This window comes from Equus przewalskii, chromosome 4 (assembly GCF_037783145.1).
Source record: "Equus przewalskii isolate Varuska chromosome 4, EquPr2, whole genome shotgun sequence".
NCBI classification, from domain to species: domain Eukaryota; kingdom Metazoa; phylum Chordata; class Mammalia; order Perissodactyla; family Equidae; genus Equus; species Equus przewalskii.
In genome coordinates, this window is record NC_091834.1 from 14,764,495 (window position 1) to 14,776,021 (window position 11,527).

General features: G+C 40.1%; 1 protein-coding gene across 6 annotated transcripts in view; it reads right to left on the reverse strand.

The window, feature by feature from the left end:
- Positions 1 to 11,513, reverse strand: part of URGCP (upregulator of cell proliferation) — an 82,826-nt gene extending 71,313 nt beyond the window's left edge. For 2 of the 6 annotated variants that reach the window (XM_008527275.2, XM_008527277.2), the window contains exon 1: positions 11,221 to 11,396. The gene's annotated coding sequence lies outside the window, so the exon portion shown is untranslated. Of the gene's footprint in view, positions 1 to 11,220 lie in introns of all 6 variants that reach the window. The other 4 variants (XM_070617219.1, XM_070617223.1, XM_070617224.1 and 1 more) reach the window with 4 other exon arrangements.
- Positions 11,514 to 11,527: the final 14 nt, after the last annotated feature.

Below are 11,527 nucleotides of genomic sequence, written 5' to 3' on the forward strand. Positions count from 1 at the left end.
TCCAGACTTCTACCATAGTTATATGAAGCACATTCTGCCTGTACAATTGTCTGGGCAAGAAGAGAGATTCCTGGTGCTTCCTACTCTGTTATCTTCCCAGAATCCCATATCTCCTTTTAACTATTGCTGAATTCCACGTATTATGTCCTACTGAGAATTTCTGCATCTGTATTCATGAAAGATATTAATCCATAGTTTTCCTTTTTTGGATGGTCTTTGTATGGTTTTGGTATCAGGATAATACTGTCCTCATAAAATGAGTTGGGTAATCTCTCCTTTTCTTCTCAAAGAATCAACTTTTTATTTTCTCTTTTCAATTTCATTGATTTCTTCTTTTATTATTTACTTCCTTTTGCACCTCTGGGTTTATCTTGCTCTTCTTTTTATAGTATCATAAGGTGAGAGCACAGATGATTTTCTTGAGGCTTTCCCTTTTTTCTTTTTCTTTCTTTCTTTTTTTTTTTTTTGAGGAATATTAGCCCTGAGCTAACATCTGCTGCCAATCCTCCTCTTTTCACTGAGGAAGACTGGCCCTGAGCTAACATCCGTGCCCATCTTCCTCTACTTTATATGTGGGATGCCTGCCACAGCATGGCTTGACAAGTGGTGCATAGGTCCACACCCAGGATCTGAACTGGCAAACCCCAGGCTGCCAAAGCAGAACATGCGAACTTAACCACTGTGCCACCAGGCTGGCCCCCCTCTTTTCTAATACAAGAATTTGGTGCTATAAATTTTCCTCTCCACACACTTTAGCTACATCTCACAAATTTTGGTATGTTTTACTTTCATTTTCATCCAGTTCAATATGATTTTTATTTCTCTTGAGATTTCTTCTTTCACCCATACATTATTTAGTAATTTGTTGTTTAGTTTCCAACTGTTTGGAGATTTTCCTGTTATCTTTCTGTTACTGATTTCTATTTTGGTTCCACTGTGGTGACAACACACACAGTATGATTTCAATTATTTTAAATACATTAAAACTTACTTTATGGTCCTATCATGGTAAATGGTCTATCTTGGTGTACTGTCCACGGGAACTTGAAAAGAATGTGTATTCTGCTGTTGTTGGGTGAAGTGTTCTGTGTGTGTGTGTGTGCTGGATCCTATAGATTGATGGTACTGTTTGTTATTATATATCCTTATTTTCTGTGTAGTTCAATCAATTATTAAAAGAGGAATATTGAAGTCTCCAACTATAATCATGGATATGTCTATTTCTCTTCTCATTTGGCCCTATTTTTGCTTTATGTATTTAGCAGCTCTGTTGTTTGGTGCATACAAATTTAAGATTGCCATGTCTTCTTGATAGCCTGACCCTTTTATCATTATGAAATGCCCCTCTCTGTCCCTAGTAATTTTCTTTGCTCTGGAGTCTACTTTATCTGACATTAATATAGTCACTTCTGCTTTCTTTTGATTGTTTGCATTGCATATCATTTTCCATCTTTTTACTTTCAACCTATCTATACCATTACTTTTGAACTGAGTTTCTTGCGAGGAGCAAAGAGTAGGGTTCTGGGTTTTATTTTTCCACCCCAGAGCCCCAGTACATAGTTGTATATTATAGTTGTAAGTCTTTCTAGTTCTTCTATGTGAGCTGCTACCACTGCATGGCTACTGACAGATGAGTGGTGTGGTTCTGCACTCAGGAACTGAAGCCCAGCCGCTGAAGCAGAGTATGCTGACCTTCAACCACTAGGCCATCAGGGATGGCTCAGTAGGGTCCTGTTTTTTTTTTTTGAGGAAGATTAGCCCTGAGCTAACTACTGCCAGTCCTCCTCTTTTTGCTAAGACTGGCCCTGAGCTAACATCCATGTCCATCTTCCTCTACTTTATATGTGGGATGCCTACCACTGCATGGCTTTTGCCAAGCACTGCCATGTCCGCACCCGGGATCCGAACTGGCGAACCCCGGGCTGCCGAGAAGCGGAATGTGCGAACTTAACCGCTGCACCACCGGGCTGGCCCAAGGGTCCTGTTTTTTATTCATTCCTCTTTTTAATTGGTGTATTCAGAGATTTACGTTTAATATAATTACTGATATGCTAGGACTTCAGTGGGGTTTTTGTTTCATTTTGTTTTCCGTTTCTTTCCTCTGCTCTTCATTTCTGTTTTTTTCTGACTTCCTTCGTGTTACTTGTACCTTTTATTAAAATTCCATCTTATCAATAGTACTTTTGAATGTATCTCTGTACAGATATTTAGTAGTTGCTCTAGGTATTATATTATGCATACAGAACTTTTCAGTCCTCTGGTGTCGACATTTCACCAGGTTGAGTGAAGTGTAGGAATCTTAAAATCCTTTAAGTTCCTTTACTCTCTGTCATTTATAACACAATTGTCCTAAGTATTCCCCCTACACACCTTGAGATCCACATGAGACAACCTTACAATTTTTTTCAACAATCAAATATAATTTAGAAAACACAGGAAGAGAAAAAAATGCATTGTATTCAGTAGTATTTTTACCCTTTCTATTGTTCTATCTCACTTCCTGATGTTTTAAGAGCCCTTCTTTTATTATTTCCTTTCCAATACAAGAATGTCTTTAGCCTTTTTTTTTTTTAACGGTAGATCTGCTCTGCTGGTGACAAATCCTCTTACTTTTCCTTCATCTGAGAATGTCTTGATTTTCACTCTGTTCCTGAAGAATATTTTCACCAGATATAGAATTCTGAGTTACAGATCTTTGTTTTCACTACTTGAAATTGCCATGCCACTTCCTTCTGGTCTCTTTGGTTTCTGAAAAGAAATCTGCTGTAATTCAAGCTGTTTTTTACTTACAGGTAAAGTATTATTTCTTCCTGCTTTCAAGATTTTTTGTCTTTAGTTTTCAGAATTTTGACTGTGATGTATCTTGGCATGATCTTTTTTGCAGTGTATCCTATTTGGGGTTAGCTCAGCTTCTTGAATGTGTAGGTTTATATCTTTTGCCAAATTTGTGGATTTTTCAGCCATTACTTATTCAAATACTTTTTCAGCCCCATCTTCTTTCTCCTCTCCCTCTATGACTTAGATGAAATGACTGTTAGATCATTTGTTATACTGCCACAGGTCCTTGAGACATTATTTACTTTTTTTTCCAAACTATTTACTCTGTATTGTTCTATGGGTTAGTTTCTCTTGTTTTATCTTTACTTACACTGATCCTTTCCTCCATCATCCCCCCTCTGCTGTTGAGTCCATTAGTGAGTTTATTATTTCCTTTATTGTATTTTTCAGTTCTAAAATTTCCACTTGGTTCCTCTTTGTATTTTATATTTCTTTGCTGAGACTTTCTAATTTATTTGTTTCAACCATTTTTGTAATTGTTCATTAAAGCATTTTTATGATGCCTGCTTTAAAATATTTGTCAGGTAATTCCAATCTCTGTATCATTTCTGGTTTGGCATCTGATGATTGTCTTATCTTATTGTCTTACTCAAGTTGAGAGAGTCTTAGTTCTTGGCATGATGACTGATTTTCAATTGTACCCTGGACATTTAGGGCATTATGTTATGAGACTCTGGATCTCATTTAAATCTTCTGTTCTGCAGACCTCCTCTGACATCACACCAGCATAGGAAGGAAGACCCCACCTCATTAGTGCAAAGTGGAAGTCCACCACCCTGGCTGGGAGAGTGTATGATTAATTTTATGTGTCAACTTGATGGGGACACAGAATGCCCAGATAGCTGGTTAAAGATTTCTGGATGTGTCTGTGAGGGTGTTTCCAGAAGAGATTAGCATTTGAATTGGTGGACTGAGTAAAGCAGATAGTCCTGCCCAATGTAGGTGGGCATCATCCAATCTGTTGAGGGCCTGAATAGAACAAAAAGACAAAGTAAATTTAAATTGGCTCTCTGCCTGAATGCTTGAGCAAAGACATCAATCTTCTCTTGCCCTCAGTGCTCCTGATTATCAGGTCTTCAGACACAGATTGGAATCCACACCATTAGTTCCACAGCTCTCAGATCTTCAAACTATACCACCAGCTTTCCTGGATCTCCAGCTTGTAGATAGCAGATCATGGGATTTTTCAGCCTCCATAATCCTGTGAGCCAGTATCTTACATCTTTCACCTTCTTCCCACCCTCTCTAGTTTCTCTGAAGAACCATAATACAGAGGGGGAGGAATGCCTTGTATCTGCTCCCCATGTGACTTTCATAGACACTGTGAGGGGAGAAAGGTCTCATTACCACTGGACGGCCATGACAATCCCAGCTCCTCTTGGCCTTTTCTGACATCACCTCAACAAGGGAGGAGGACTGTCTCTACAACATGACTATCATGGAAGTCTAGGGTCCCCACTTAACCTTTGCTGATCGGGATGGGGCGCTATTTTGTTCCATTGTATTTGGCAGGAGTAAAGCAGTTATTGTCTGTAAGTTTTCTATCTTGCTAAGTTGCCTGGTCCTTTGGTGAAAGTGAGGCTTTTGTTGGGGCTTTTTTTTCCTGCTCGCACTGGTGTTTCCAGGTTGCTAGCTTCTCCAGCACCCAGTCCAGGATATATTGAGCTAAAAGAGAACTCACTGCCATGTCTCTCAGGTCCCAAAGTTCCTTACCAGTCTGCCATCTTCTCTCTACCAGAGTTTTCTTATGTTTTGGTAAAGCCCAATTTATTAGTGTTTTCTTTCATAGTTGGTGATTTATATTTAAAATACCTTTGTCAAACCCAAGGCCATAAAGATTTTCTATGTTTTTGCTAGAAGTTTTATAGTTTTAACCTAATTTAACAATTAGATCTAAGATCCACTCTTTTTAATCTTGGCGTATAGTATCAGATAAAGGTTGAAGTTACTTTTTATGCATATAGCTATCCAGCTGTTTCAGAGCCATTAGTTGAAAATATTTTTTCTCCACTGAATTGCACTGGTAACTGTATTAGTCCACTTGGGCTGCTATAAACAGAATACCATAGATTGCATGGCTTATAAACAACAGAAATTTCTCACAGTTCTAGAGGCTGGGAAGTCCCAGATCAAGGCACCAGCAGATTCAATATCTGGCAGGGCCCACTTCCTCGTTTACAGATGGCTCTCTTTGCACTGTATCCTCACATGGCTGAAGAGGCAAGGGAACTCTCTAGGGTCTCTTTTAAAATGGGACTAATGACATTCATGAGGACTCCGCCCTCATGACCTAGTCACTTCCAAAGGGCCCCACCTCCTAATACCACGACAGTGGGGGCTAGGATTTAATATATGAAATTTCAGGGACACATACATTCAGCCTATAGCAGCACCTTTTTCAAAAATAAATGTGTGGGTCTATTTCTGTACTCGCTATTCTTTTTCACTGACTAACCTATCTTTATGCCAACACCACAGCTTCTTAAACATGTAGCTTTATAGTATAGCTTGTAATCATATAGTTTGAGTCCTCCAACTTGTTCTTCTTCAAAGTTGGTTTGCTCATTCTGAGTCCTTGATGTATCCATATAAATATTAGAATCAGTTTGCCAATTTCCACCAAAAGAGCTTGCTGGGATTTTTATTTGGATTGTATTGAATATATAGACTAACTTAGGAAGAATTGATATCTTAAGAACAGTGAGTCTCCCAACCCATGAGCATGGTTTAGCTCTCTGTTACTTTGATTTTCTTTAATTTCTCCAAGCAATGTTTTATAGTTTTGTGTAAAGGTCTTCCACATCTTTTTTCAAATTTATTCATAAACAATTCATATTTTTCTTAGTACTGTAAATGGCATTAAAATTTTTCAATTTCTGATTGTTTGTTGCTGGCACATAGAAATACAACTGATGTGTGTATATTGATCTTGCATCTGTCACTGCCTAACTGTTAACAGTTCTAGAAGTTTTTGTAATCTCCCTCAGATTTTCTGTGTAGACAAGCATGCTATCTGAGATAAAGACAATTTTGCTTCTTTCCACTCTGTCTGCCTGTTTTCCTCTTGCCTTACAGAAATAGCTAGAACATCCAGTACAACAGTAGAGAGTAGTGACAGCAAACTTGCCTTATTCCTGATCTTTGCGGGGGGAAACATTTAGTCCTTCATCACTGTTATGGACTGAATGTTTATTTTCCCCCTAAAATTCATGTTGAAGCCCTAACCTCCAGTGTGGCTATATTTAGACATGGGACCTCTAAGGAAGTAATTACAGTCATGAATCACTTAGTGATGAGGATACTTTTGAGAGATGCATTATTAGGTGATTTTGTTGTTGTGCAAACATCATTGAGTGTACTTACACAAAGCGAGATGGTTTAGCCTACTATACACCTAGGCTATAAGGTACTAATCTTAAGGGACCACCATTGTATATGCAGTCCGTTGTTAACCGAAACATTATGTGGCACCTGACTGTAAGGTTAAATGAAGTCATGAAGGTGAGGCTCTGATCCAATAGGTCTCATGTCCTTATAAAACATCAGAGAGCTAGCACTCTCCACCAACCCCCACTCCCTGTGTTCACCCACCAATAAAGACCATGTGAAGATAAAGACAAAAATGAGGAGGCCATCTAGAAACCAGGAAGAGAGCCCTCACCAGAAACTAAGTCAGCCAGAACCTTGATCTTGGACTTCTAACCTCCAGAGCTGTCAGAAAATAAATTTATGCTGTTTAAAGTCACCTCATCTGTGGTATTTTCTAGGGCTGTCCTAGCAAACTAATACAGATTCCTTGGACTCAAGGATTTTCATGGGATTGCAGGTAAGCTATCAACCAGGATCATCCTAAGGCCTGAATAAAGAAGGATCAACTTCCAAGCTCATTCACATGGTGTTGGTAGGATTCAGTTCCTTGTGGGCTGTTGGACTGAGTGCCTTAGTTTTTTACTAGCTGTTTTGCCAGGAGGCCTCTCTCAGTTCCTTGGCACAGTGGCCTCTCCACAGGGAAGCTCACAATATGGCAGCTGGCTTCCATCAGAGGGAGGGAGAGGGAAAGAGAGAGGGAACGAGGCAGCAAGAAAACGAGAGGGAAAGAGAGGCTACCCAAGATAGAAGCCAGTCTTTTTCTTGCCCTAATCTCAGAAGTGACATCTCATCACCTTTCCAGTTAATTAGAAATGTCACTAAATCCAGCCCACACTAAAGGAGAGGAGATTATACAAGGGCCTGAATACTAGGACGTGGGGATTCTTGGGGGCCATCTTAGACATCTAGGACAATTTGAGCAATTTATAAAATAATACTAATGGATTAAAACTGATAGAATAAAAATACATGAGTCCACACTGATATAAACAAAATAACTGAATAAACAAATAAACAACAGAGAAAGAACAGCTCTTCCTTACAGTAGAATTCCTCTTAATAAATGCAGAAAGAAAACTAGAAAAAGAAAATTAACATTTGATAAACACCACAATAATAACTGCTGTAGGCAAGAATGGAATCTAAAATTAGTAGATCAAAGCATGATAAAAAATAAAGTATTCACATAGCTTCAAAGTTTCTCCCCACAAGCTACTTATTAATTTAAAAAGAGATTTTTTTATCTTCACTGTGTAGAAATCTGACAAATATCAACTTAACAAAGCGATCAGACTTAAGCAGTAATAAGACTTATAAATGTCACATCCCTCTGGTATGATGCACTAACAAGAGCAAAATATCACTCTGTAATAGGCTTGCCAAAAATGCATAACCTTAATCTTATCAATCAGAAAACCCAAACTAAAGGATATTCTACAAAATAACTTTCCCATACTCTTGAAAAGTGCCAAGGTCATCAAAGACAAAGAAAGACTAAAGAAGTGTCAGGGCCAGCCCGGTGGCGCAGCGGTTAAGTGTGCACGTTCCACTTCGGTGGCCCGGGGTTCACCAGTTTGGATCCTGGGTGCAGACATGGCACCGCTTGGCACGCCGTGGTGTGGCAGGCGTCCCACATACAAAGTAGAGGAAGAAGGGCACAGATGTTCACGCAGGGCCAGTATTCCTCAGCAAAAAAGAGGAGGATTAGCAGCAGTTAGCTCAGGGCTAATCTTCCTCAAAAGAAGAAAAGAAAAAGAATTGTGTAGGATGGCAGGATGCTAAGGTGACAAGATAAGCAAATACAACATGGGATCCTAAATCAGATCCTGGACCAGAAAAAGGCCATTAGTTCGACAATTAGCAAAATTTGAGTAAAGTCTGTAAATTAGTTAATAGTGTTGTATACACGTTACTTTTCTGGATTAGATAATTGTATTACAGTTATGTAATACGCTAACATTAGGGGAAGCTGGGTGAAGGGTTTACAAGAACTCTGCGTATTGTTGTTATTTTATTTTAAACAGTGTTACAGACACAAAATTCACCCATTAGCAATCACTCCCTATTCATCCCCTGGCCCCTCCCCCCAGCCCTAGGCAACCACTAATCTACTTTCTGTCTCTGTAGAGTTGCCTATTCTGGACATTTCACATAAATTAATCATATAATATGTGGCCTTTTATGACTGGCTTCTTTTATTTAGCATGTTTTCAAGGTTTATCGATTGTTATATGTTGCATTGTGTCCCCCCAAAACTTGTTGAAGTCCTAACCCCCAGTACCTGTGAATGTGACTTTATTTGAAAATCGGGTCTTTGCAGATATCAAGTTAAGATGAGGTCATTAGGGTGGACCCTAATCCACTACGATTGCGTCCTTACAAAAAGGGGAAATTCGGACACATAAATTGACACACAGAGAGAAGACAATGTCAAGACACAAGGAGAACACCAACTACAAGCCAAGGAATTCCTGAAGCTACCAGAAACTAGGAGAGAGATGTGGAAAGGATTCTCCCCCACAGCCCTCTGAAGGAACCAACCCCACCAATACCTTGATTTCTGACTTCTAACCTCCAAAACTGTGAGACAATAAATTTGTTAAGCCACCCAGTTTGTTGTACTTCGTTACAGAAACCCCAGCAATCTAATACATCCATGTTGTAGCGTATATCGGTACTTTGTTCTTTTTATTGCCAAAAATATTCCATTTTGCAGATATATTACATTTTATCCATTAAACATTTGGGTTGTTTCGACCTTGTGGCTAGTCCGAATCATGGTGCTACAGACATTTGTGTACAAGTTTCTGTGTCAACATGCTTTCATTTCTCTTGGGTATATACTTAAGAAAGGAATTGCAAGGTCATAGAACTTTAACTTTTTAAGGAGCTGCCAAACTGTTTTCCAAAGTAGCCGCACCAAAGTGGGATCTCATCAAGATGGCGGCGTAAGCAGCCTCTGAACTCATCTCCTCCCACAAACACAACCAGGTTACAACTATTTTTGGAAAAATTACCCTGGATAGAAAACTGAAAACTGGATAAAAAGAACTCCCTCAACAAGGGACAGTCCTAAGGCAAAGGAGCTGCACCATTTTACATTCCCACCAGTAAAGTGTGAAGGTTCCAAATTCTCCACATCCTCACCAACACTTGTTATGGGCTGTCCTTTTGATTATAGCTATCCTAGAGGGTGTAAAGTGGTATCGCACTGTGGCTTTGATTTGCATTTCCCTAATGACTAACAATATTGAGCTTTATATTTTATGTGCTTATTGGCCATTTCTATATATTCTTTGAAGAAATTCCTACTCAAATCCTTTGCTCAGTTTTTAATTAGCTTGTCTTTTCTATTGAGTTTTAAGAGTTCTTTATATATTCTGGACCCTTATCAAATACATGATCTGCAAAAATTTTCTCCCCTTCTGTGGGTTGTCTTTTTGCTTTCCTGATGGTGCTGTTCGAAGTTTCAAAAACTTCCACATTTTTATTAAGTCCAATTTACCAATTTTTATCTTTTTTTTGAGGAAGATTAGCCCTGAGGTAACATCTACTGCCAATCCTCGTCTTTTGGATGAGGAAGACTGGCCCTGAGCTCACATCTGTGCCCATCTTCCTCTTCTTTACATGTGGGACGCCTGCCACAGCATGGCTTGCCAAGCGGTGCCATGTCTGCACCCGGGACCCGAACCAGCGAACCCCCGGCCACTGAAGTGGAACGTGCGAACTTAACCACTGCACCACCAGGCTGGCCGTATCAATTTTTAAATCTTTTATTATATTTGCAACACTTCTGTACATCTGAAATTACTTCAAAATAAAAAACTACATATAAAAGTTTATGTAATAAGTTTAGAAGACTATGCACTAAACTACCAAAAGAAGTAGAAATGGAACTTTTCATTTGCTATTCAACCCAATTCTGTTTCTTTTCTTTTTTTTCTGGATTATACAAGCGATGTAGATTCTCTGTGGAAATTTTGGAAATTAACATCATTAGTAAACTCACCATCCAGAGATAACCATCATTGTCATTGAGGTTTATATTCTTAGACAAATATATAACCATTTATAAAAATTTAGGGTCATCTGTTCTGAGGGAAGAGCCATGTAAACAATGCAAGGAGGGATAACTCATGGACTAACAGGAAATTGTGCTGCAAAGTAACACCAAAGAGAGGTGCTCAGCCAGGGGCATTCAGGGGGATGTTGCTTGAGCCAGTTTTGCAAGGTGAGTGATGGCTCTGCTTTAGGGAAAAGAAAGAGGGAACTTTCCACACAGAGGGCAGCCAAGAGTAAAGGAAAGTAGTGGGGGCAGTGATGGAAACTCTCGATAGTAAGCCCAAGCTAGACCATACCAGATTTTGATGTGCCTTAGATGACACTGGATGTAATCCTTGCAGGCCATGGGGCATCCTTGAAGAGTTTTTGGTCAAGGGGCTGGGGACCATAGAATTGTCTATAATACACTTTATATTCTGACTGAATACACACATATAGGTGATTGTATGTTGGTCAGAGACAGCCCCAGATTACACCTTTGGGCCTAGAGTAATTATGTTGCACCCCCTTTGCCTCTCAAAAATGTCACATTGTGGAGGATAAATGTTATCATCTACACACATACACACAATGGAACTTTCACCATTCTTCCCTCTACTATGTGAGATGCACTAATATTTTGTATTCTATATTATTTCATTTTTTAAATGTTGGCTGCAACCCATTAAACTGATTTCATGACACTAATTGTTCCTAATCCACAGTTCGAAAAATTCTGACCTAGATGCCTGCCAGGTCTTGGGAAAATGGAAAGGAGAGAGAAAATCAGGTTTGGATATGCAGCGGAAGGCCGTGGTTCTCAACCCTGGCAGTGCCATCAAAATCACCTGAAGCATTACTGAAAATGCACATCTCCAGGCCCGCTGCATTTAAAGATTTGTCATGTGTATTTCTACGGAAAGAGCTGTAACATATTTGACACATAACACGTAAAAGGGCAGGAATACTTACAGACTTAAGTTCAGAGCAGAGCTGAGAACCACTACTTTCAGGAGTATGTGACAGCCTGGTAGGGAGCCCAGGAGGCGGGGACCGAGAGCACGGCCGCCGGCACCTCTTAAGTGCTCGGCGAGTCGCTATTATACCAGCGAGCGCCCCTCTCTCCGCCGGCCTCCCCAGGCCCTCGCTGACCCGGGGGGCAGGGCCGCAGCCGGCAGACAGGCGACACGGCCGCTCCCGCTCGCCAGGCTCACTCTGCTTGCCGGCGCCGGGACGCGCCAAACGCGGGGCGCCGGCCCCACAGTGCCCCGCGGCGCGC